The sequence below is a fragment of the Peromyscus californicus genome, unplaced genomic scaffold (assembly GCF_007827085.1).
Source record: "Peromyscus californicus insignis strain IS unplaced genomic scaffold, ASM782708v3 Scaffold_14__1_contigs__length_90479793_seg_2, whole genome shotgun sequence".
Taxonomy (NCBI): Eukaryota; Metazoa; Chordata; class Mammalia; order Rodentia; family Cricetidae; genus Peromyscus; species Peromyscus californicus.
In genome coordinates this window covers 66,845,981-66,872,819 of record NW_026294436.1, presented here as the reverse complement: position 1 = coordinate 66,872,819, position 26,839 = coordinate 66,845,981, and the positions used below count along the sequence as shown (strand labels likewise).

Sequence of the window (26,839 nt, the reverse complement as noted above, 5' to 3'; positions counted from 1 at the left end):
AGTGCAGAGCGCTGAGATACAACTTGTTTAACAGGTGTGTTCCTGGTATTACCAGAATCTGAGGGTGTGTGCTGGGGCCCTAGGGATGAGGCTCCTCTAGGAATTTCCGTGTAAGTAGTAAGGGTGATACCCATGGAGCCCTGAGGCCAGAGAGAAACTGCCTCCACACCCCTATTTGTTTCGTGTTTTCTGTAAGTTAGGACACGGCAGTGGCAAGCTGGAGACAGATCAAGCCTCTCCCCAGCATTGGCCAACACTGTGACTAAGTTTGCATCTCTATGTAGATTGCAATGTTTCTCTGAATGCAAGTGAGCATCCAACCCAAAGCCAGGTCTCTGCTAAGAGCTCTACTGAAAACTGAGGGGGCGGAAACTGGAAGGAAAGAAATCAACGGGAGGACAGTTCTGTGTCTCAAACTCTATTGTGGTGGTGGGGGGTGTATGCCCAGGGGAACTGAAGGCTTTTTGGGGACTCCTAGGGGTTACAGTGAGACAGTGGATGGGAAATTCCCATGCTGGGGGCTACTTTCCAGAGAGTTTCCTCTTTCTCTTTGAAATTTATCTAGCTGGTTGTGATGGTACATTCCAATAGGATTTGCTGAAGGAGGCGGAGGCAGGAGTTCAAGGCCAGCCTGGGCTACATATTTGAGAGCTGGCCAGATGGCTCAGTGGTTAAGAGCACTGACTTTTCTTCCTGAGGTCTTGAGTTCAGTTCCCACCAATCACATGGTGGCTCAGAATCATCTATAATGGGATCTGATGTTCTCTTCTGGTGGGCAAGCATACATGCAGACAGAGAGAGAGAGAAAGTCTTCTGCACCTGGGACGTTGACCTCTTGAGGCAAGCACTTGCATTTTTCTTTGCAAACTTTGTTATATTATTATTATTATTATTATTATTATTATTATTATTATTATTAAGCAAGTTTTCATTTAATATAATCTGGTCTCAGACTCACTGTGTAGCTGAGGCTGACCTTGAACTCCTGATCCTCCTGTCTCTACTTCCAGAAGGCTGGGGTTACAGGTGTGTGCCTCCACACTTAGTCTCTCAAACACCTGTTTCCTGTATGTTACATTTCTGCAAGTCATTCACCTGAACTCAGGAGAGGCAGAGACAACGCTGGCCTTTTAAAAGTATTTAAATACCATGGGAAAGGGATGGGTCCTTACATGTCATAGGCAGAGAAAGGCACAGGGAGGGAAGGGAAGAGGATGCTCCTGGCTGAGAGTAGAAAGACAGCCTGTTCATACTTTGATACCTTTCCTTCTTGAGTTTTTTCTTTCTATAGTTGAAATCTCTAGGCTCAGACTCATGCACTTTATTCATTTCCTTCCTCACGAGTCAACTAGTGCTCCTGTTCCTTATTTTCTAATATTCATTCCCCCACTTATCTAGAATCAAGCTCCTAACAAGACACAAACAGGGTGGAGATGTAGTTCACGGGTTAAGTAAGAACATTCACTTGGCATGCACAGGTCCCTGGGTTCCATCTCCAGCAACAACACCAAACAAAAACAAAGGATAAAAACCATCTCCTCACAGGGAAGGACTATGTCTTGTGTGCCTTAGTCTCCTCACAATATACATAAAATCAGGAAATTGTTTAGTTTATAATAAATTTCAGAGGCTCCGCCCCTATTTGATTCACTAAAATGTCACTTGTTTTAGGTAACTCTTCTATTATTTTATTTTCCTTGTGATTTTATCTTTGAGGTAGATACTTTGAGCTTTCACTCCACAAGCTAAGGCCTAAAAGAATTTAGTCAACAGCGCTGAAATTTTATATGAAGGAAGTATAAGGTTGCTCCAGGGTATGAGAACCAGTCAACTGGAAGAAAGGGTTTATCATTCTTCAGACACAAATCTATCTGGCTAAAGTATCACATGCCCCAAGCTCCTGTTAGTTCCTGGTATCACACTGGCAAGCGTAAAAGGGTCATGTCACACAACGAAATTCTCCTGCAACTTGCTTGATAGGGAAACTGAGATGGTCAAGTAAAGCCTGGTTCTCACCCATACCATGTAGGGCATTTGGGATGCAGTGTATTGAGAACAGGCTGTGCCCAACTCTAAATCACTCAATATCATATAAATTTTTTTTTTACTCTGTGTCTTGCCCTAGGAGATTCCATTTTATAAGCTGCCATTTACTTCATTTTGAGAGGGAGGGAAGAATGCAAGCCACAAACCACACCATCCGTCTTGTGCCACCCACACAGTGACCAATCACTTCTTAAAACCAAAACTGGAACCGCTGAAAAATTTACAGGGATCAGTTAAGATTCCCAGGGCATATGGGCATGTTAATCCTATCAGGAAAACCAGGGCCAAGAGCCTATCAGATGCGTCAGCCAAGGAGAAGCTTTCTCACCTGGACCCCATCAAGGGATGGACACCCAGCACTGTGTTGGCAGGGCCCACACCAATCTAGCATCTGACACCGGATGTGTACACCGGGAGCCAACCAGCAGAGGCCTCTCCAACTGTCACCAGAGCTTTGACTCACCTCAGTCCTCTACTGTTGACGTGGCCCATTTGACTGGACTGGAACCTGAAACCCACTGATTCCTGGTCTTGGACCGTTGCTCAGCCTTTCACGTGCGGTTGTACTCTATGTCTCTGCTCTCAAACCCTGACTCCAGCAGCAGCTCCCCCAGTACTAGTCTGGCTCTTTTGTTGTTGTTGTTGTTTTCAATCGAAGATAAAGTTATTTTCATGCAATATATTCTTACCACGGTTCCCTCCCTCATCCCCTTCCAGATCCTCCCCACCTCCCTACCCTTCCAACTCCATGCCTTCTGGCTATTTTCTTAAGAAAACAAACAGGCAAATAAAAAAGATGAACAAGAATAAAACAAACCAAACTAACAAACCAAACAAAGAAAAGAAAGCTAAAGTAACACACACACACACACACACACACACACACACACACACACACACAAACACACAAGCCATAGAAACTCAAAATTGGGAATAATAAAAGTCAAGCAGTAAGGTTAAAAAAATCCACAAACAAAGCAATATGAGACAAAAAAAAAGTCTCCAAAAACACCCTTTGAGTTGGTTTTGTGTTGGCTAACTACTACTGGTCTTGGGGCCTGCCCTACATATGGCCTATCTCGTCTCAGGTTCTTGGCCACCTGAGCACTATCAGGCATGGGTTCCAATGCATGGAGAGGGCCATAAATCCAATTAGATAGTGGTCGCTCCCACATCTGTACCACTGCTGCACCAGCATATCATGCAGACAGGTCACCATTGCAGATCAAAGGGTTTGTAGCAGGGTTGGTGTTTACACTTCTGCTCTGGTAACATGCAGCGTACCTTCAAATACCATGAACACTAGTCAGTAGGGGTGAGGGCTCTAGTTAGACACCAGCTCAACTTCTCCATGTTCAGTGAGTTATGTAGGTGCTGTCTCAGCAATAGAGTCTTACCATCAGTTTGTGGAGAGCAACCAGTAGCCTTGGCAATCACTTGAATTACTTGCGGGTTTCCATGGGACCCACTTGGTCAACAACTCCTTCAGATGTAACCCATTCCTGGTACTGGAGGTTTCACTTGGTGGTGAGAGACATCTAGTTGGGGCTTTGTCTCCCTGTTATTTCGTGATTCTGTGTGGCTTTCTTTCATGTATGTACATATTTAAAGAGATCCTACCAGGCAGTGGTGGTGCATGTCTTTAATCCCAGCACTCGGGAGGCAGAGGCAGGCGGATCTCTGTGAGTACAAGGCCAGCCTGGTCTACAGAGCAAGTTCCAGGACAGCCAAGGCTACACAGAGAAACTCTGTCTCAAAAACAGAATGGTAAATGTGGTGCTTTAAATAAGAATGTCCCCTATAGACATATTTTTGGATGCTTAGTTACCAGGGAGTTGAACTGTTTGAAAAGATTAGAAAGATTAGGAGGTGTAGCCTTGTTGGAGTAGTTGTGTGTAGCAAGAATCCTAATTGGTTTTTTTTTTAATTTAAATTTTTTTCATTTTATATAACAACCACTCTTCCCTCTCCCTCCCCTTCTCCCATTCCTCCCCTGCCTCCCCCTATCCCACCCCCCCATTCACTCCTCATAGGGGGTAAGGCCTCCCTTAGGTAGTCAACACCAGCTGGTATACCAAGTTGGGGCAGGACTAAGCCCCTTCCCCCATGCATCAAGGCTGAGTAAGGCATCCCACCATAGGGAATGGGCTCCAAAAAGCCAATTCATGTACCCAGGATAGGTCCTGGTCTCATTGCCAGGGGTCCCACAAACAGATCAAGCCACCCAACTGTCACCCACATTCAGAGGGCCTAGTTTGCAGGCTCCCCAGCTGTCAGTCTAGGGTCTGTGAGCTCCCACTAGCTCGGGTCAGCTGTCTCTGTGGGTTTCCCCATCATGATCTTGACCCCCTTTGCTCCTATAATCCCTCTTCCCTCTCTTCAACTGAACTCCAGGAGCTCAACCAAATGATTCACTGTGGATCCTAATTGGTCTTAATAATAAAAACCTGGAGCTGGATATCTGGATAAATGCTGAAAGATCAGGGAGACAAAGGAGCAAGCTACAGCCACCTCTTACCTTGCCAATTCCTCAGCCTGAAAGGGGACCAAACTCCTGTCTCTGCCCACCTTATATCCCTCTCTCTCTGTCCAGCCATATCACCTCCTGTTTTCTCCTCCCTAGTGCTAGGATGAAAGACATGTGCCTCCTAAGTACTGGGATCAAAGGCATGAGATCTCAAGTGCTAGGATTAAAGGTGTGTCTTCCACTGCCTGGTCTCTATGGTTAACTAGTGGCTAGATCCACACTCTGATCTCCAGGCAAGCTTTAATTGTTAGAGCACAAACAAAATATCACCACATTTCCCCCTTTTTGATAAAATTTAAAAAAAGAACATTATAACTAATGTAAATAAAACTACATACAATAAGTACAATAACTATATATAATATGTACAGGCAATAAATGCATCAGCAATGTCTAGTCCATTAACAATTGACAAATTCAGAGAAAATACTCCATATCTACCCTATCTTGGTGAGTCCAAAAAGTTGCACCTAATTCACTTTCTATTCTAACTTGCATTACCAAAACTTTTTTTTTAAAGATTTATTTATTTATTATATATACAATGTTCTGTCTGCATGTATGACTGGACGCCAGAAGAGGGCACAAGAGCTCATTAGGGATGGTTGTGAGCCACCATGTGGTTGCTGGGAATTGAACTCAGGACCTCTGGAAGAGCAGCCAGTGCTTTTAACCTCTGAACCATCTCTCAAGCCCCCCAAACTATCTTTCAATGTCTCTCAACATCATACACTTTACACCTCTTTAGTGAATTTCTTCTCTGAATCAGGTAACAAGGAAAACTATAACTATAAAGTCTTCAACCCCATCAGAGACTCGAGAAGGAAATAATATTACCTGAGCAAGCAGGAAGTGCAGGCAAGTGACTTCTAAAAATATGAGAAATGACAAAAACAGCTGGCTACCTGGACAGTCACTCGAGGTTCCTCTGTAATGTCGGGGCATCCATCTTCAGCCTACAGGTCTAAAATATCTGACAGGCTTATCTGTGAAGCAGGATTTTCTGAAGGGTTATTCTACCTTGTCTTGACAAAGTTCTGCAGTCCTTTCTTTTGTGTCCTGCTTGTCCCATTTGGACAGTGTACTGTCTGTCAGCAGTCAATGCAAGGACATTTTCTTGCCCAGTGGCTAATTTTTGCCACAAAGTAAATAAACTTCATATGGAGTTTCTTTGATGCCCATTATCTTCTCTTAAGTAGATTGATGCTTCCAGGAACAGACATGTCTCCTTGTCATTAAAAAAAAAAGAACATATGTTATTAAAACATCTTAAATGCATATTCTATACATCTCTGAAGTGTTTGAAGACTACCTGTCTACCTAAAATATATCTCTGCTTGACCTGGATAACATATGTAATATGACTACAAGTTTGATTATAATAGATGACTAACTACTAACCCGCATTTCTTTATATCCTAAATAGTTGGTAATAATAACCTTCAAGGACTAGAAATTTGCATTACATTGTTAGATGTATAGGTACAATACCTTAAACAATATTAGAAATTGTTCTAATAAAAACAATCTCAACTTTGTATCAATATACAGAGATCCATATCAATGTAAAATATTTAAAACAAATAGTTGCTTTTTAAAAGTAGATTCAGGCCGGGCGGTGGTGGCGCACGCCTTTAATCCCAGCACTCGGGAGGCAGAGCCAGGCGGATCTCTGTGAGTTCGAGGCCAGCCTGGGCTACCAAGTGAGTTCCAGGAGAGGCGCAAAGCTACACAGAGAAACCCTGTCTCGAAAAACCAAAAAAAAAAAAAAAAAAAAAAAAAAAAGTAGATTCAATAATCTACCTTTTTATCCTATCGTATCTATATCTCCTTTTTTTCTTTTTTTCCAAAACAAGAACCCTGAATTTAATCTCCTTTGTTCAGCTTTTTTTTAACCATTTCCATTAACAACTTGTAACCAACCATCCTAAACAATGACAAATATCCATAACCCATTGAACAACCAAAAAAACCCACCTCTTTGGAATGTGGGAGTCATGTTCTTAAAATTACTTCCTGCTCTCTGGGGGTGATGGCATCTTTAGGGGATCCTGAAAAGAAAATTTTGGGTTAATTGTCAAGTCCTGGGAGAGGTAGCTGTATCATTTGTTGTCCAGCCTCTGCATAATGGGAAAGTGCAGGGCTTGTCTCAAGTACTGTCTAGAGTAGTCTGTGAAGCTGGATCATCTCAGCTAGCCACCTTGAGATTGTCCGAAGCAGTTTGTAGTTCAAAGCTTATCTTTGAGTTGTATTTGTCAACTTAGTAGCATTATCATAGTTCTGGTAGAATTGTTGTTGTGGATCCCCATCATCCTTCTGGAGACTTCAAAGGTCACTGTTAGGCATGGTCATGGTACACTGCCAAAAACTTAAACACTTATATGTCATATGCAGAAGATTTCAAAGAGGTTAAAGGATCAATATTTGTTATGTACATCCAGAGTACAAAAACTTAGTTCTTAGTTACCTAATAGAGATTCAAACCTGAAATCATATATAGGTAGCTAGATGAAACCTTTTTCTAGAATTAGTTAGTAATCTATATGACCAATAATATTAGAACAAAATCCTCAATATATATATATATATATATATAATATCTTATAAATTTTGATATAATATTTATGCCTTAATAAAAGTTCTAAAGAGTCAAAATAAAACCAAAGATATATGAGATTAGTGGCAATGGAATAGTCCATAATTTTAGTTTTTCTTCTGTTCCATATCAGGTGGTTCTTCTGACATAAGACAGAGATTTTGGATTTTCCTTTTAACAAGCATGCTTGGGTTTAGAGAAGGAGAGAGCCACACTCCAACTCCAAAGCCAGCTTTGATTTTTAATTGAACTGAAACTACAAAAAGACCATTTGCAGGCTGGAGAGATGGCTCAGAGGTTAAAAGCACTGACTGCTCTTCCAGAGGTCCTAAGTTCAATTCTCAGCAACCACATGGTGGCTCACAACCATCTGTAATGAAATCTGGTGCCCTCTTCTGGACTGATGTCATACATGCTGTATACATAATAAATAAATAAATCTTTTTTTTTTTTAAAAAAAAAGACCATTTGCATTATATGTCTGTAGAGAACAGCAAAAACAAACATTTAGGAAGATTTATGAATTTTTATCCTGTTGGAGATGTGATATACCAATAGCCCAATTTACTCTTTTTCTGGATGATTTGTCCACTTCTTTTGATGTCTCATTTGTCCAATGGTCTTCAGATTCCCTAGCTTAATGCCTTCATTCTCCTGAAAAGACAAAACAAAACACCTCCCCAACCCTAATTTTGAGTAGGTTCCCTTTTGGCAAGTTACATCTTATCAAATTGAAAGCATTTGTTAGTCTTAAAAGTTAGTTTAGATTGAATGGCCATGCTGTTTGATGAACTATAATCAAGAGGTCTCTCTTGTTCTGGTTTCTCCTGAAATTTTTGTTTTATCTTCTAAAGCTCTTCTATAATCCAGAGCAGTATGCTTTTTTATAATAGGCATTAGGTCCTTGAATTGCTCTGGGAAGGAGTTTACTCCACGATGACAAGAAATGACTGAACTGAATTTGACATGGGGGCCTGTGAGAGGCCCCTCAAGGCATTTCCCAATGGCAAAGTGTTAGTTTGACTATCCTTTGTTGATCTACATTCATTAGTCCAATGTCTGCCTTTGCCATAATCCAGAAGGGAGGGACATATTGTTGGGATTATTCTTGGAAAAAACATTGTTTCTAGGAATGCCCTGTTTACAATCCCTTTTTAGATAACCTTATTTACCACAATTGAAACATCTGACATTTCGATTTTTCTTCAAACCTCTGGAAATCACCTCTTTTATCCAAGCATCATCATGGTTATGAGAGTCAATATTGACTGTATCCATTCCTCTAAGGATGCTGATCTTGCCTTTAACAGCCTAATTAACCTTTTGCATTGTGCATTAGCATTTTCAAAGGGCAGAGATTCAATTATTATTTGTCTAGATTCTGAATTTGGTATTATTCTATTTACCACTGAAGTCAATCTTTGTAAGAAATCAGTGAAGGTTTCTTTGGGACCATGTATAACTTTAGTAAATGACTCAGTTTTCTTTTCTACTTCTTCAATTCTGTCCCAAGCATTTAAGGCTGCTGTGCAGCATAAAGCCAGGGTGTGGTCATCACATAGAGATTGCCTTTCTACATTAGTATAATCACCCTCTCTAAGAAGTTGGTCTTTGGAGATTTCCATACCTCTAGCCCTACTTTGTTGTTCAATGGTCTTAGCCTCATCTTTCTAGCAGGTACTCCATTGTAATTGAGGACCAGGCTCCAAGACTGCTGTAACCAAGTCTCTCCAGTCTTGAGGGATAATCCTATTACACATTGACCACAAGTTTAATATCTGCTTCACAAAAGGTGAATGCATGCCATATGAGACTATTACTTCCTTGAATCTCCTTAAATCTAGTATTTCCACAGGAGACCAATCAGCTCCTATACAGCCTTGGGGATATCTATGACTTGGCACTTCCTGTAAGGATACTGAATAAATTAAGGTTGACTGTTTGAAAACCTTAGGCCGTTCCTCTCTAACCTTATAATGCAATGCTGAGATCAGTTCTCCTTTAAATTCCTCTGTCTGGGTCTGAATATCTCTATGATCTGCTTTAATAAGCTTTTCTAAAACTTTTTGTTTGTTTGTTTTTTTGCTTTTTTGAGACGGGATTTCTCTGTGTAACTTTGCGCCTTTCCTGGAACTCACTTTGTAGACCAGGCTAGCCTCAAACTCACAGAGATCCACCTGCCTTTACCACCCAAGTGCTGGGATTAAAGGCGTGCACCACCACCGCCTGGCTTTCTTTCTAAAACTTTTATCTTGGCACTCATATTAATTTTTAAATGATAAAACAGATAATATTTATAATTGACAGGATATAAACCCCATCTAAATTAATTATCCTCTCATTTAATTGCTCCATTTGTAAACTGTCCATCATATACAGAGACCTTACTCCCTCCATTGTAATAGTGTTTCCCACTTTTAATGTGGGGGGAAAAACCCTTCTCTCTTTTAATTAATTCCTTCCTTTAAGAAATCCAATTGTCTCACCAAGTCTGCCAACGATGACAGTGAAGACTGCGACTGACTGATTTTGCATAGAACAGTAGAAGCCTGAGCAGGTTTTCAAGGCAGCTGCCTAGTTTGGCAGTAGCCAAGGAGGGGGTTCAGGGAAAGCCCACAACCCACCAGGAGAGAAGAAGCCAAATAGTCAGTAGTCTGCATGGGGGAACATGCAAAAGCAGCTACCTCCTGTGGTTTTAGGAAGCCCAAAAGCCTATGGAGTTTGCTGCAGATGGGCTGCAACAGAAAAATCCCAACTTGCTCAGAGGCTTGAGGAAAAGAAAGGAAAACGTTAGCTGGTGATGTAATGACTCCAGCCATGTGCAGCTCTGGTCTGTGCTGATGGCTGCAAAGTCACAGGCAAGCAGCTTTTTTGTGAATTTGTGCCCCAAAAGTTGGGCGCCAGATATAGCATGAATCCTAATTGGTCTTAACTATAAAAACCTAGAGCCAGATATGGTGTAAATGCTGAAAGATCGGAGAGACAAAGGAGCAAGCCACAGACACCTCTTACCTCACCAAATCCTTAGTCTGAAAGGGGACCGAGCTCCTGTCATTGTACGCTTTATGTTCCTCTCTCCGTCCAGCCATATCACTTCTGTTTTCTCCTCCCTAGTGCTGGAATTAAAGGTGTGTGCCTCCCAAGTGCTGGAATCAAAGGCATGACATCATAAGTACTGGGATTTAAGATGTGTGTCACCACTGCCTGGCCTCTATGGTTAACTAGTAGCTAGGTAAACACTCTGATCTCCAGGCAAGCTTTAATTGTTAGAGCACAAGAAAATATCACCACAGGTATGGCCTTATTGGAAGAAGTGTGTCATTGGAGTGGACTTGGAGGTTTCGAAAGTCCATGCCACCCCTCCCCCCTCAGCCTGTGGATCAGGACATAGCTCTCAGCTACTGCTCCTTGGGTGCTGCCATGCTCCCCACTATGATGACAATGGACTAAATCTTTGAAACTGTAAGCAAGTTCCAATTAAATGCTTTCTTTTATAAGAATTTCCTTGGTCATGGTGTCTTTTCATAGCAATAGAACCCTAATTAGGACAGTAGGTTTCCATATGACCCTTTAAATGGTCCTTAGTGTTAGCTGTCCCTCCCCATATTTCCTCCCTTATCCCCTACCCTCTTCCTCTCCATTTAATCCTCCCATTCTGGTCTCCCCCATTTCTCTCTATATATCCTATTTCTCCTTCCTTGAGAAATCCTTCCCTCCCCACTAGTTCCTTACTCTATACCTAACTTTTGTGATTATCCAAATAGCATGTTTATCAAAGGCTTAAAGGCTAACACTCACATAAAAGAGAGTACATTACTGTATTTATTTTTTGGGGTCTGGGTTTCCTCACTCAGGATAATTTTTTTAATCTCCATCCCCTTACATACAAATTTCATGATTTCATTTTATAAACTCTGTTTAATTCTGTACCCCATTTTTAGTTGGGTTACTTGTTTTCTTGATGTTCCATTTTTTTGAATTCTTTATATATTATAGATATTAGCCCTCTACAGAATGTGTAATTGGCAAAAATCTTTTCCCTTTATAAAGCCTGCCTCTTTGCCAGATTATGGTATCCCTTGCTATACAGAAACTTCACTTTGCTTGCTTGCTTGCTTTTTTTTTTTTCCTTTTGATTTTTCAAGACAGGATTTTTCTGTGTAGCCCTGGCTGTCCTGGAACTCACACTGTAGACCAAGGCTAGCCTTGAGTTCAAATTCACTTGCCTCTTCCTCCTGAGTGCTGGGATTAAAGGCATGTGCCACCACCAGGCTACAAGCTCTTCAATTTCATAAGGATCCATTTACTGATTGTTGTTCTTAGTGCCTATTCTGTCTTTTTTCCACTGTGTATTTCTTGATTCTTTATCAAAAATCAGGTATCCATTGTTCTGTGGATTTATGTCTGGGTCTTTTATTAAGTTCCACTGATCCAAGTGTCTGTTTTTATGCCAATACCATGCTTATTTTATTACTATAGCTCTATAATAAAATCTGAGATCAGGGATGGTGAAACTTCCAGCAGTTCTTTTATTTTTTCAGGATTGTTTTAACAGGATTTTTTTTTGTGTGTGTTTTCATATGAAGCTGAACATTGTACTTTCAATTTCTATGTAGAATTTTGGGGGGGGGTTGCACTGAATCTGTATGTTGCTCTTGGTAAGGTGGCTTTTTTACTCTGTTAATTCTACCAATCCATGAGCATGGGAGATCTTTCCCTCTTCTGCTATGTTCTTCAATGTCTTAAGTTTTGGTTTGGTTTGGTTTCAGTTTTTCAAGACAGAATTTCTCTGTGTAGCTTTGGAGCTTGTCCTGGAACTCATGCTGTAGACCAGGCTGGCCTCAAACTCACAGAGCTACACCTGCCTCTGCTTCCCCAGTGCTGGGATTAAAAGTGTGTGCTACCACTGCCCGGCTGTCTTAAGTTCTTTATCATACAAGTCTTTCACTTGCTTGGTTAGAGTTACTCCAAGATGTTTTGTGTTTTTCAAGGCTATTGTGAAAGGTGCTGTTTCCTTGATTTCCTTCTTAGTCTATTTGTCATTTGTATATAGGAAGACTACTAATTTTGGTGTGTTGATATCCAGCTACTTTGCTGAAAGTGTTTATTCACTGTAGAAGTTTCCTTGTGGAGTTTTAGGGTCATTTATGTATACAATCAAATCATCTACAAATAAAGATACATTGACGTCTTTCTTTCCAACTTGTATCCGATCTTGATCTCCTTTAGTTGTCTTATTGCTCTAGCTAAGACTTCAAGTACTATATTGAATAGGTATATGGGGAGTGGGCAACCTTGTCTTGGTCCTGATTTTAGTGGAAATGCTTTGAGTTTCTCTGCATTTTGGTTGATGTTGGCTGTGAGCTTGTTGTAAATTACCTTTATTATATTGAGGTATGCTCCTTGTATCCCTAGTCTCTCCAGGACTTTTATCATGAAGGGGTGTTGATTTTGTCAAATTTTTTTCTGCATCTAATGAGATGATCATGTGGTTTTTATCTTTCAGTGTGTTTCTATGTTGGATTACATTTACTGATCTATGTATGTTGAGTCATCCATACACCTCTGAGATGAATCCTACTTGATCATGGTAGATGATCTTCTTGATGTGTTTGGATTATTTTGCCAATACTTTATTGATAATTTTTGCATCTGTGTTCATAAAGGAATTTGATATGTAACTTTCTTTCTTTGATGGGTCTTTGTGTGGTTTAAGCATCAGAGGAATTGTGGCTTCACAAAAAGAATTGGTCAATGTTCCTTCATTTTCTCTTTTGTAGAATAATTTGAGTATTAGTGTTAATTCTTCTTTGAAAGTCTGGTAGAATTCTATGCTGAATCTATCTGGCCATAGGCATTTTTTTGTTGAGAGACTTTTAATTACTGCTTCTATTTCTCTAGCGGTTATAGGTCTGTTTAAATTGCTTATCTGATCTTGATTTAACTTTGGTAGGTGATATTTATCAAGAAATTTATCCATTTCTTTTAGTCTTTCCAATTTAATGGAGTACAGATTTTTAAAGAATGTCTTTATAATTCTCTGGAATTCCTCAGTGTCTGTAGTTACGTCCCTCTTTTTCTGTCAAATTTTATTAATTTGTATCTTCTCTCCATGTCTTTTAGTTAATTTGGCTAAGGATTTATCTATTTTATTGATTTTCTCCAAGAACCAACTCTTTGTTTAATTTGATTCTTTTTCTTTTTCTTCTTTTTTTTTTTTGTTGTTGTTTTGTTTGGGGGTTTTATTGTTTGTTTTGTTTTTTGAGACAAGGTTTCTTTTTGTAGCCCTGACTGTCCTGGAACTTACTCTGTAGACAAAGTTGGCCTTGAACTCACAGAGATCCACCTGCCTCTGCTACCTGAGTGCTGGGATTAAAGGCATGCACCAACACCATCCAGCCCAATTTTTTTTAATGTACTCACTTAGTTCTATTTGCCTTTTAAAATCACCTTCATTGTGTCACATAGGTTTGGGTATGTTGTGTTTTCATTTTCGTTCAATTCTAAAAAGTTTTTTTTTTTTTTTTTTTTTTTTTTTTGGTTTTTCGAGACAGGGTTTCTCTGTGTAGCTTTGTGCCTTTCCTGGAACTCACTTGGTAGCCCAGGCTGGCCTCGAACTCACAGAGATCCGCCTGGCTCTGCCTCCCGAGTGCTGGGATTAAAGGCGTGCGCCACCACCGCCGGGCAAAGTTTTTAAGTTCCTTCTTTTTTAATTTTTTTTTATAATTTTTTTCCATTTTACATACCAACCACAGTTCCCCCTCCTATCCCTCCTCCCATCCCCCTTGCCTCCCCATGACCCACCCCCATCCACTCCTCCAAAAGGGTTAAGTTCCTTCTTAATTTCTGTCTTGAATCAGCTTTCATTCCGTAGTGAGTTATTCAGTTCCCACGAGTTTGTATACCTTCTGTTGTTTCTGTTATTGATATTCATCTTTAAACCATGATGGGTAGATAAGATGCAGTGTTGTTTCAATTTTCTTGTATCTGTTGAGACTTGCTTTGTGTCAAAGAATATGGTCAATTTTGGAGAAAGTTCCATTAGCTACTGAGAAGGTGTATTCTTTTGTGTGGGTGTGAGATGTTCTGTAAATATCTCCTGGGTCCATTTGATTTATGATGTTATTTAACTCCAGCATATCTTTGTTTAGCTTTTGTCTGAATGACCTCTCTATTGTCAAGAGTAGGGTATTGAAATCACCCACTATCACTGTGTGAGGGTCAATATGTGACTTTAGTTATAGTGGTATTTCTTTTATAAACTTGGGTACCTTTGTGTATGGTGCATACATATTTAGAGCTACAACATCCTCTTGGTTGATTTTTTCCTCTGGTGAGTATGTAATGTCCTTCCCTATCTCTTCTGATAAGTTTGGGTTTGAAACCTATCTTGTCAGATATTAACATGGCTGCATCTGCTTATGTGAGGGCGATGTCTGTCCTTGCTGCTGAGGTGTGTGTCATAGGGTTTTCATTGCTGTCAAGAGACACTATGACCGTGGCAACTCTATAACCATCTGTAACTCCAGTTCCAAGGGATCCGATGCCCTCCTCTGGCTTCCACGGGTACTGAATGCACATGGTGCAAGACATACACTCATACTCAAAAATAGAAATATCTTTTTCCCCCAGTGAAGTAGAGAAAGGAATCACTTTTGTACAGAGGAACTCCAATGTGAGTCAGGGAAACACAAAAATCAACAGTAGTGGGTATTGGTAAACTGAGTTTTGCGGGACGACCAAAGAGAGACCCTTGAGGATGAAGGCTTTGCAGCAGCAGGGGGAACAGTCTCAAAGGACTGAACCCCGAGCGGCTCTGCAGAAGTGTATTTATTGATGGCTACACAAAAGTTATTTTTAGGGTGAGTCAAGTTTCCCATACCACAGCCTCTGATCAGATCCACGTGCTGCCTGAATGGACACATGACCCACGCACTTCTCAGTCCTTACTGTGAACAACATGCAGTGCTCAATAATACAAGAATTCCAGGTTGGGCAGGAACGTCTTGTGTCTGAAGTCATGCAAAGGCCATAAAACTCCTTCAGAAAAAAAGCTCCATAAATCTCAGAAAACAATTACTGATCAGATACAAAAGATTTTCTCACGGCTTAGGTGTGTCTAAAAACAATCCCAGCACTCCAATGTTCATGCCAGATAAAATGGCCTTACTAATTTCTCCACTTGAGGAGGGAAACTACAGCGTAAGCAATCCCCCTGCCTTAGCTCCCCAAGTGCTGGGATTGCAGGTGCAGGCTACCACATCTGACCTCCACTTGATGTCTTTTCTTTAGTTTCTTCTATTTTTTAATTTATTTTCTCTCCCCCACCCCACTTTTGCATTACTGGAAATCCAAGTTAGTTAAGCCTTATGCATGCTAAGCAAGCATTCTTCCACGGAGCCTGTACCTGAACCTGCTCTTGCTATTTTTATTGCATTTTTCCTTTTTGTTTCTAGCTTCTTAACCTGAAAATACAGTTGTTGTTTTTCAATTTTTAACTATTAAGTAAAAACATAGCAACTATACCTATTAACTCAGAACTCTAAATAACCAGAAGTTTCTAGCAGCTGAGAAAGCATTTAGCTCCAGAAATGTCTGACTTTGTTAATGACACCACGCCCTCCAGTGTTTAAATGGTACTGTTCTTAGCACCTTTTTCCTGACCTTCCTGGTACCTTGGAAAGCTGGGAGCCAGCACTCACGGTGACAAGCTGTGCCTGCAGCCTCCGGAGGGCTACCAGGCTGGAAGACTTCCAAAGCTCCACCCAGAGAGCTGTCATTTAAGCTGTCTGGAACTTCCTGAGACAACATCAGAGGTAGTCTGCTTTGCCTTACTACTTTGCCTTACAGTAAGCCTTTTCTCTGGGACTATTTGCAAAAACAGTCAGTTAGAATTAGATACTCTCGCAGCCTCTTGAGGTGACGGGTGTTGTGCATAGTGTAGATTTTGATAAGAAGAGTCTGACAAGGTCTTACTCTTTCACTGTGGCTGATAAGGACCCTGCGCAGGCACCAAGTCCAGCACAAGGTTATAACCTTCCTACACCAAGCGTTGAGGGAATGTCCCGAACACACATTGTCCCCAGGAGGAGAAGAGACTCACCAGTAGTTCTATGCTTTGTTTTTATTAAAACTGTGTTGCCGTCTATGTTAATATCTGTGTTAGCAATGTTAAGTATTTCCATAGGTCACATGAGGTGAATGGATCATATCCAACAATCCCTCTTCCCCTTCCCCCCCTAAGCTTCGCCAATACCATCTCCAATCCCTAGTAAGCACGATTTCACTTTCAGCTGCGTGTCTTTCTCTTATTTTTAACTTTTAAGTTTTTCAAATTTTATTTTATTGGTTTTTCGAGACAGGGTTTCTCTGTATAGCCTTGGCTGTCCTAGAATTCACTCTGTAGACCAGGCTGGCCTCAACTCAGATATCCACCTGCCTCTGCCTCCCAAGTGCTGGGATTAAAGATGTGCACCACCACCAACCAGCTATGTGTCTTTCTTTTAAAAAGAAAAAAAAATCTCTCTAGTTACTAGCTAGGCAGTGTAGTAGCAGAGCAGGGATTTTGTGGCTGCAAAGATGCTCCAGAATGAACCTGTCTGCATGTCTCTGAGACCATTATTGTAATATCCCAGTTAGGCATCTTTTCATCTACCTCATTGTCCTCAGTCAGGACATGGAGTCAGAAGACAAGGACAATTATGGAGACATGAGAAGGGAAAGAAATTCCTTCCCTGGTGTCCTACTTTTGCTTCCTGTTGCTGTGACCAAAAGCATCTTGGGGAGGAAACAGTTTATTTGGCAATTGGTTACAGTCTATCATCAAGGGTGGCCAGTGCAGGAGCTCACGCAGGAACCATGGAGGACAGCTGCCTCCTGGCTTGCTCTCTTTGGCTTGCTCATTAGAGTGGGTGCCTGTGGAGTTAGTGCTTTACGTCCCTGTTTAGCCTTTTCATTTTTTTTTTAAAGATTTATTTATTTATTATGTAGATGGGGTTCTGCATGCATGTACGCCTGAGCACCAGAAGAGGGCACCAGATCTCATTACAGATGGTTGTGAGCCACCATGTGGTTGCTGAGAATGGAACACAGGTCTTGCGGGCCTCAAGAATATATTACAGAGATTCTGCTGTGTATTAATGCTATACTTTGACCGGGCAAGGGTCTGTGAAATGGGAAGCCATTTATTATGGAATATTTGGTGTTATCCAGTTTTTAGTATTTCAGCTGTCTTCTGCTATGAAATTCTTGTGTGCCCAAATACTACAGACCATTTGGCAAACAGCTAAGCTTCTTGGATGCTAAACCTCTAGGTAAATAACTCCCCGGCTGAGCCTAGGAGACAAGCAGGCTGTAGATGCATAGCTTTGCTTCTTGTGCAAAGGCAGCTCAGACCATCCCCTTCCTTCAGGCCTAGGGGCATGGCAGAGAGATTGACTGAGGACAACAGGGCTTTTTGTATAACCAGATGCAGTAAGGACTGGAGCAGAATTCCAGAGGCGGACAGAGAGAGGAGAAGAGGACAGAGGTTCAGTAGAGGGTGAAGCAGATCTCTTATAGAGCTTATCAGGGCCAGGGGAAAGGAGCCAGGAAGGATATAGATGGAGGATGAAGGAACGGAGGACAAAGATCAGGTCAAAAGAATAAGAGCTTACTAAAACTATGAGGACAGGAAAACTGGGCACAGAGGGAAGCTGAATGTGAGGACAGAGCTGAAACTGTGTAGATATAGTTGACCTAGAAGAATAAAGTGAATGGACTAAAGATTAACTCAGTGTACTTAGATTCATTGATATCCCTCAGATTAGAATCCTAGCCGCTTGTAGCATCTGTTCTGGACCCTGATAGAAATCTCCTCAAGGCAGGCACTTGGGGGGAATTCGTTACTCAGGACCTCTGGAAGAGCAGCCAGTGCTCTTAACCACTGAGCCATCTCTCCAGCCCCTAGCCTTTGCATTCTTAAACAGCCCAGGTCTACCTGTGTGGGGATGGCACCACCTGCAGCAGGCTGGCCCCTCCTCCATCAAATAGCAATTAAGAAAATGCCACATAGTCATGGCCACGGGCCATGATCAGGGCAGTTCTTCAGTTGTGGTTCCCTCTTTCCAGGTAACTCTGTCAAGTTGATAGCTGAAGCTAACCATGTCACCCAGGAAGCTGGCTGAAGCCTCTCACTAGAAATTTTTAAAAAAAAAAAAAAAAAAGCAAGAATTCCACCACAATTAATAGCTGTCTTTCTTCTGAACTATAAACCTGAAATTTTCTAGGAATCCCATCAGAAACCCATTCTACAGGGAAGAGGCATGTACGAGAAACCCCTTGAACAACTTTAGAGGCATCTAGATTTACCTTATCAGATTATAACTCCAACTGAGGAACCTCTGGATTGGCGCTATAGTCCCTCTTGTCAAAAGAGAAAGCGAAAAGGGGGAGGGAAACTTAGCCATCTTCTGAGAGGTACCTTGAGAACCACATGTGCGTATGATTAATGCTAGGACAATTCACCGTTACTCTCCCCTGAGGATCCCACACCCACACTTGGGTGTGACTTTCTTCCTGAGCACCTCTCCTCCCTACCCCTCAGGTCCAAGCCTCAGATGTCTTTCAAAAGATCTCCCACGCTCCTTCAAACTGGCTGTGCCTGAAATGCTGTTTGGCACGGAAGCCACAAATCCCTGTTGAGCCTGAGTGGAGGTTCCTAAGAGTTAGAAGGGACTCTTAAGGCTATTCAGGGTGACGATGTGAAGCTCTGTCTCTGTTCCCTCCCCACTGACAACATGCTCAGAGGTGACAGTAAGAACAATTCAGCAATGGGCACATGGTTAGAGAGGGTGCCTGTGGAGCCGGAGCTTTGCGTCCATGTGTACTGTTGGCATTCTTGGTCCAGAGCATACTGGGACAGCAGCGTGGGACTGGAATGGAAATGGGTTCCCAGCAAATCCCTATAACCCCACTGCCTCTCATGGTACATGGTGCAAAATCATTTTTACTTAAAAATAAAAGAAGCCGGGCGGTGGTGGCGCACGCCTTTAATCCCAGCACTCGGGAGGCAGAGCCAGGCGGATCTCTGTGAGTTCGAGGCCAGCCTGGACTACCAAGTGAGTTCCAGGAAAGGCGCAAAGCTACACAGAGAAACCCTGTCTCAAAAAACCAAAAAAAAATAAATAAACAAAATAAAAATAAAAGAGTACATTGTGTACACAAGATTATGTTATAATAATGTCAAAACACAGATTCCCCACCCCATCCAGCCCTCTCCTGAAGAGTTTTGGACAACCAAGATGACAGGCTGTGTCACCCCAGCCTGACAGGTGGCACCAATCACATTTTCCTCCCTCACAGATGCCAACAGTGAGGCTCCTGAGGTAGTCTCTGTCCAGGTCAGAGACCCTGGCTATCTGCCTAGGATATACAAGACCCTGGGTTCAATCCCCAGCTTTACAAATTAAAATAATAAAATATAATAGATGCTCAAGTATGTGGCAGTTGTACCACACACTCCCTTTCTAGACCTCCAAGCTACAGAACCTACAAAGGAGATCCATGGGAGCTCTGGATAGATCTTGGACTTGGGTGTTTCTAGAGAAGGGGTTTACTTTCTGTTTGGGAGTCTCTGGGTCCAGAGGAACCTGGACAGGGCTGAGGGACTCTTACCAAGCCCCAGAAATCTATGGAAGCAATTAGTTATAGGGTTCTCTGAGCAAAGAGGGTTAATGGGAAAAGGAAGACAATGAAAAAAATCTAATATTTCTGTTTCTTTCCACTCTGAAAATTAGAAAGGAAGGAAGCAAAGAAGGAAGGAAGGGAGAAGGAAGGAAGGAAGGAAGGAAGGAAGGAAGGAAGGAAGGAAGGAAGGAAAGAAAGAAAGAAAGAAAGGAGAGAAAGAAAGAAAGAAAGAAAGAAAGAAAGAAAGAAAGAAAGAAAGAAAGAAAGAAAGAAAGAAAAAGAAAGGAGAGAAAGAAAGAAAGGAAGGAAGGAAGGAAGGAAGGAAGGAAGGAAGAAAGAAAGGAAAAGGGAAGGAAAGGAAAGGAAAAGAAAAGAAAAGAAAAGAAAGAATCTCCCCCAAATGCTAAGGGAGATTTCCTTTCACTTGAAAAAAACAGACTCAGAGTTGGGCCAGCTGCTACGGAGTTTACTCATGTCATGAAGCCCTACAACTCTTCCAGTTCCAGTTTGTATCCTGCTCAAGACAGGGAAAGAGAAAGAAAAGGAACCAAAAACAAAAACAAAAACAAACTGAAACTAAATGCCCAGTGGCTTCTACCCACTTCTCATTGGGCAGAGTATAGTCATGTCATTATTCTTGCCTGCAAAGAATTTTGGGAAATGTAGTTTTTACAAAGAGTCAAAAGAAAAGCGTTGTCTTCATGGTAACTCATATGTACTCATCACATCTTTGTCTGCAATAATAACGGGTACATCCATTCATTTATGGTTTTTGAAGTGCCAGCCATGAACCAGGCACAGCTTCCTACTGTGTGTTTTGGTGAAGCAAACACATAAAGGCCTGCTCTTCTCTGACTCACTTAGGGAACACTAGCTGTTTGCAAATGCCCTGCTATCTGCTACTTCCTTTAATTCCCACAATATCCCCCGGAAGTACTTTTATCCCCATCTTACATATGAGTAAACAGAGGCTCCATAAATATGTAAGCGGGCCAGACTTCAAATCCATGCTGACCTCCTCCAGAGCTCTAGTTCCTTAATAGTGGCTACAGATTGGAACCTCAATGAAAGCTTTGTATAATATGCAACACCTAAGCCCTACTCTCCAGGGCACTGTTTTAGATTGACTAGAGACGCCCGTGTGCTTCTTTTATCTTATTTAAGCCTCACAGCAATGGAGTCATTTGTCTCTGTATTTAAAGTCAGGGAAGCTGAGACCCAGAGAGATGGGCTCACCTGCTCAAAGTCACACAGTGTATCTACAGTCGAACTGGGATATGTGTTCATACTTCTCTGCTTTTGCACAGAGCTGTCTTTGCGTCCAGAGAAAAAAGACCTCCATCAGGTAGATGGTACACAGACTCCCCCCGCCCAGTCCCAGCCACCCCAGAATCTTCCCAGGAAATATGTGTGCAGAGGGGAAAAGAGCCAGGTGGCAGATGGTCCTGGTGATGCCGGAATGTAGGGTGGAAATCCAACTGAGTGACAGCATGTGGATAACCAGTGACGGACGAGGGTGGAGATGCACTTTTCCTTCACACTGTAAGCTGTGGGCTTCCCTGACTCCAGATGAGCCCTGCTCAGTGTGCCTAACCCAGAACATGCCACTAGCCAGGGACTGGAGCACCTGAAAGGCAGGGCCCCAGAGCATGTCCCCAGAGGGAGTCATGTGGCCAGAGGCCCAGGCTTGACCGGGAATGCTGAAGAGAGGAAGAGACTAGCCCACAAGATGAAGAGCTATGGGTAGATTGTCTCGGGAAGCCCGTAGGAGGCAAACTGTGGGCTGTACCCTCTCCCCAAGGTGACCGGGAAACCACGGTCAGCTGGTCCGTAACCAGGAAGGTGAAGGGTGACTCAGCACTCAGAGGAGTTTCAGAAGACCCCAGCTCCACATGCTCCACAATAAGAGGCATCTCAACAGTCCTCTAAAAATAACCTCACCAGGACGACCTCAGACTAATCTCTGCTCGTGGGCACACAGCACAGGATGTGGAATAGGATCAGCCTTTGTCTTGCCACCTGAAAGACCTCCACCAAAGGCCCAGACACAGTTCCCCCAGAAACCCAAAAGAGCTGAGGGAAGAGATACCTTAAAATAAACAGAACTGAGTCAGTTCCCCCTTCCTGGAGAGGATGAAGTCAGGTGTTTTCAAAAGAACAGAGTCAGGATGTCTGGTGGTGACCGATTAACCATGAGATGCCCCTCTCCAAAGATAACATGACCAGACCCCGGAGATGGGTTGTAAAACTCCTGACAGGGCGAACAGATAAGCTAGAATAAGACAAAGTCCAGGTCCGGGAAAAACTGGACCAATCAAGGATGGACCCGTACTAACCCTCTCTGCTCTAAGGAATTTTGTGGGTTTTGCCTATAAAAACTAACTTCCCCAAGAAAGAGGAACTCTCCTCCCTGCCTCGCTGCATCGGGTGTGGTGGATGGGAGTTCCCTGCTAGCTTGAACTAAGCATGCATGTGCGCTGAGTCAAGTAAACCTTGCTATTGCATTCTGGACATCTTCGGTCTCCAGTGGTCTCTTTGGGGGTCCTAATCTGTGCAGAACACTACCAGCTGCTCCCCACAGCAGGAAGGAGAGCCTGCTTGCTCCCAGGTCACTCAGAGAAGTGAACATACTCAGGCCTCCCCCTAGATGGTCTATGGACTGCGTCTAACCTGGAGGAGGGCACAGCCCTGTGTATGTTAACAAGACTCCTACAGAACATCCTGAACGCCCCCACACACACACACACAAGGGGATGGGGGATTTAATATAAAATGGTCAAACAGAAAATCGTTTTACTTGGTGGCCCATTAATAAGTTCACAAGCCGAGAGGATGCATGAGGTCCTTGGAAGTCAATAGCAATTTGTTTCTAAAGCCTGGGGAGCCTCCCCTTGCACACAATTTTGCTATAAGCACCTTCAAATGAAACTGCCCCTTAAACATGTGCCATCCTAACTGCTCACAGCTCCTACGATGTTCTAAAGCCAGCGGCTCCAGGGTAAACATAGACACAAACAAGTGCCCTTGGCACTTTGAAGTCTGGGTTGGGGGCTGTAGACGATGCCGCAGGGTACCAACCTGCTGAAGACAAATGGCAGCTCACAGCCTAGCTTGGCATCGTCTGCTCGCACGCTGCACCCTTTCAATCACAGTCCAAGTGGTAGCCCATGATGGGAGTCAGCTCACCCCCTGAACCTTCCTCCACATAGTGCCAAACAGCAGGACAGTATTTTACACACCATCAATTTGCTTTCTTTCCAGAAGACCTAGATCATGAAAGTGGATTTAGCCATAACTTCACACCCTAAGTTCAAATGCAGATCCTCAGAGGGAAATCACAAAAAGCCTAATTCTCAGTCACAAAGTGATCCCAAGAGATCAGCATTTTTATGTGCCGGGTTCAGCTTGAGGATAAGGCATTTTCTTACATCTCACTTTTGAAGCCTGAGCAGACATTTCTGGAAACATAGGGGGCAGCCAGATCCCTTTTGACAAGACACAGGCTCATTGCTGGCATATCTGGTCCCACCTCAGAACTGGAAAAATCAAGGCCCAGAAAGCACCAAGAACGTGCTCTTCCTTCTCTGATCCATTGACCATCACCTGCTGGTTCACCACCTATATGAAGAAAAACTGCATCCCAGCCACAGCTGTGTCCCATGCAAGAGACTCCCCTAGAGTAAACCAGGCAGCCCTCCTGAGAACTTTGAACATGATTTGTCACTGCTCAGTGGGGACAACACAGAGACTGTGTGGGCTTCGTGATGGATGCTAGATGAAGTCAGTCTTGACTGCTCTTGGGGGCCCTTGTGCAAGAAGGTAAGCTTGGGAGATCTCTGGAGGAACCTGGCATCTACTTATAACTGTGTAACTCTGGTGTATACAGCAATTGGAAACAGACTGGCTTTGATGATCTTAAAGCTTTCCCTTGACCCTTAAGGACTGAATTCCAACACACATTACCTTGGTGATTGTTGTCATCAAATACCCATCATGGGGTGAACACATGGCACATACCAGGCGTGCTTCTAAACGTTTACCTTGTCTAACTGCATCACGGACATCTCCATGCAGATGAGATACTGAAGCTCAGAGAGGATCCTCATTCTTTTTCAAACTCCACAGTTTAGTGGGGGCTCAAAGCTGCCTGTGCCCAATGTCCTCAGCAGTATCTCGGCCTCTGGTTGCCTGTGCATGCTCATACCTGCTTTTCGATTCCGCCCGCTCCCCGTAGATGAGTCTCCACGCACCCCTCTCCTCTCTGCTCTCGCTTCCAAATTCACAGTAGGCTCATGGTCCGTCAGTGTGGACAATGAACGTCTAGCCACAGGAGTGAGATCCACCGAGGGCCGCCCTGGAGCTCCGGGGAGTGCAGTGATGGGGTGACAAGCACCGACACTTCATGGGACTGATAGTGCGTGTAAATGGGGAGACAGCTGAGGGTTAAGAGCACACACTGCTCCTGCAGAGGACCCGAGTCCTGCTCCCAGCGTCTGTGTCAGCTAGCTCCTATCTGTCTTAACTTCAGCTGCAGGGGGCTCTGACGCTTCTGACTTCCACAGCAAATCCCCACAGACAGACAGACAGACAGACGCATGAGTGCACAGAGAGAGAGAGAGAAAGAGAGAGATGGAAACACACATAAATAAAAATCGCACACATACAGAGAAACACATACACACATGAATAAAATAAATCTTTAAGAAAAAAAGCAAATCAACAAGCTAACACATAACATATAGTTGGGATGGTAATAAATTCTTAGAGAAGAAATAAAGCTATAGTAAAGTGTTTAGAGTGCCCTAAAAGGGCAGAGCTCAGGGACTGCCTTCTTGGAGCCGCAGTGTGGGAGGCTGCCTTCTGTTGGAATTGAGGGAGCGTGCTCCAGGGAAAGTGTCAAGCAGGGAAAAGCAGGAACCTAGCCTGTAGGTGCTCAAGAAGTTGTATGTGCTAAGACAGCCCAGAGGGAGAGATGGAATGTGCTATGGTTTGGATTTTCTATGCCCCACAATGCCCATGCTTTTGAAGGCTTCCACCTCAGCCGGTGGTACTGCTGGGAAGTGGTACAACCTGTAGGAGGTAGAGCCTTGTGGGCGGAAATTTGGCTAGTGGGGGCGTGCCCTAGAATGGGATGTTGAGACCACCTGCTTCCTGTCTTTCTTTACAACCTGGATGCCATGAGGGGAACAGCTCCCACAATACACAGCGCTCACTGTGTTCCAGGTACCCTAAGTGCTCTGCTGGAGTGTCTCAGGCCTTTGAACAACTCAAGGAAGTGGAAACCATGCCAATCCAAAGAGGCAAAGAGGGAGGTAATTTCCTTTCCAAAGGCCACAGAGTGATGATAAATGATGAAGCCAAAACTTAGATGTCTGTTAGTAGCAATCACATAATGTAACTCCTGGGCCTTACGCAACCTTGACTTCTGTCTCCAGCAGGTGGCGCCAAAGCACGAGAAGAGTCGTGCACTTGATCCACTTATGCTTGAAGTTTGGCTGAAAATAGAACAGGCACCAACTCAAGACCCATGTTCTTTCTTCCCTGGATCCAAGCAGACTGTGCCAATGGGAAGAGAGGTCCTGGATCAGCATGCCTGCCAAGAATGAGCTTCCCGCAGTGAGTCCCACTGAGTCACAAAACGGGGAAGTTGACGTGGCTCCATGTCTGAGAATGAATCCGTTTTCCTCCGGGTGGAGAGGATCCAAGATCCCCAAGGATTAAATGGCCTGGAAATTATTAGCTCAGAGAACATCCTATAAATTAAAACAAGCCCAAACCTATCTCGGATTATAAAACTGAAAGTGGCAGAGCCGGGACCTCACCCAGGCTTAGTGGACCCCAAGGGACATGGTCTTTCCCAAAAGGCATGGACCCGTAGTGACTGAAGCCCTGGGCAAGTGTCGTGGATAGACGTGGAAGTAAAGGACGTGTCTTACAAGGAAATTATGCTATGGTTGGGGTGTTAGGCTTTTTGTTTGTTTGTTTTTAATTGTTTAAGGCACAGTCTCAACTACCAACTCAGGCTAGCCTCAAACTCCAGGGTCTCCTGCCCCACCTTCCAAACACTACCATCAGAGACATGCGCCAAGATCAGCTCGGACACCATGAGGTGACTATAAACAGACTTTTCTGCCTTGCAAGTCGATTTGTCTCAGGCATTTTGTCTCAGTGACAGAAACCTGGCTGACATAGCCACCTTGGTATATGATACGGTCTTTTCTAATTTTGTGATAAAATCTTTCAGTTATTCAATGGAATATTTAAAAGTTCAATGGTTTAAATCCCAGCTCAATCATGTGGGAACTTAGGACTTTGATTAATTTTATCTCTTTAATCCCTCCATGATTCATATTCCTCATACTGTAAAACAATGACGATGATGATGATGATGGTGGTGGTGGTGGTTGTAGCTAGAGTTTTCCTGCCTGGCCCACAGTCAGGACAAATCTCTCTCACCTGCCAGTCCCACAGCCGCTCAGACCCGACCAAGTAAACATAGAGACTTATATTTCTTACAAACTGTATGGCCGTGGCAGGCTTCTTGCTAACTGTTCTTACAGCTTAAATTAATCCATTTCTATAAATCTATACCTTGCCACATGGCTCATGGCTTACCGGCATCTTCACATGCTGTTTCTCATCGTGGTGGCTGGCAGTGTCTCTGACTCAGCCTTCCACTTCCCAGCTTTATTTTCCTCCTTGTCCCGCCTATACTTCCTGCCTGGCCACTGGCCAATCAGTGATTTATTTATTGACCAATCAGCAACACACTTGACATACAGACCATCCCACAGCAGGTGGTGATGGTGGTGATGATAACAATAATAATACCTAGAATGGATTTATTGATCCAGCTGTTTGTCTTGATGTGTTTCTCAATCCTCTGTTGTTCTTTTGTTCCGCTCCCTCCCCCATGAAAGGATTTGCACTGACTTCCTCGTCTGTTCCCAGGATCTGCCCCACATTCCTCCATGTTTGTGATGTCTGACTCCTTTCTCTAAGGG

The 26,839-nt window shown here is 43.1% G+C and overlaps 1 long non-coding RNA gene across 1 annotated transcript; it reads right to left on the bottom strand.

The window, feature by feature from the left end:
• Positions 1–4,796: 4,796 nt before the first annotated feature.
• LOC128109507 (uncharacterized) lies at positions 4,797–10,559 on the bottom strand. Its single transcript, XR_008217827.1, has 3 exons — positions 10,182–10,559; positions 6,551–6,624; positions 4,797–5,801 (listed from the first exon to the last, which is right to left on the bottom strand). It is a non-coding gene; the product is annotated as an uncharacterized LOC128109507 (long non-coding RNA).
• Positions 10,560–26,839: the final 16,280 nt, after the last annotated feature.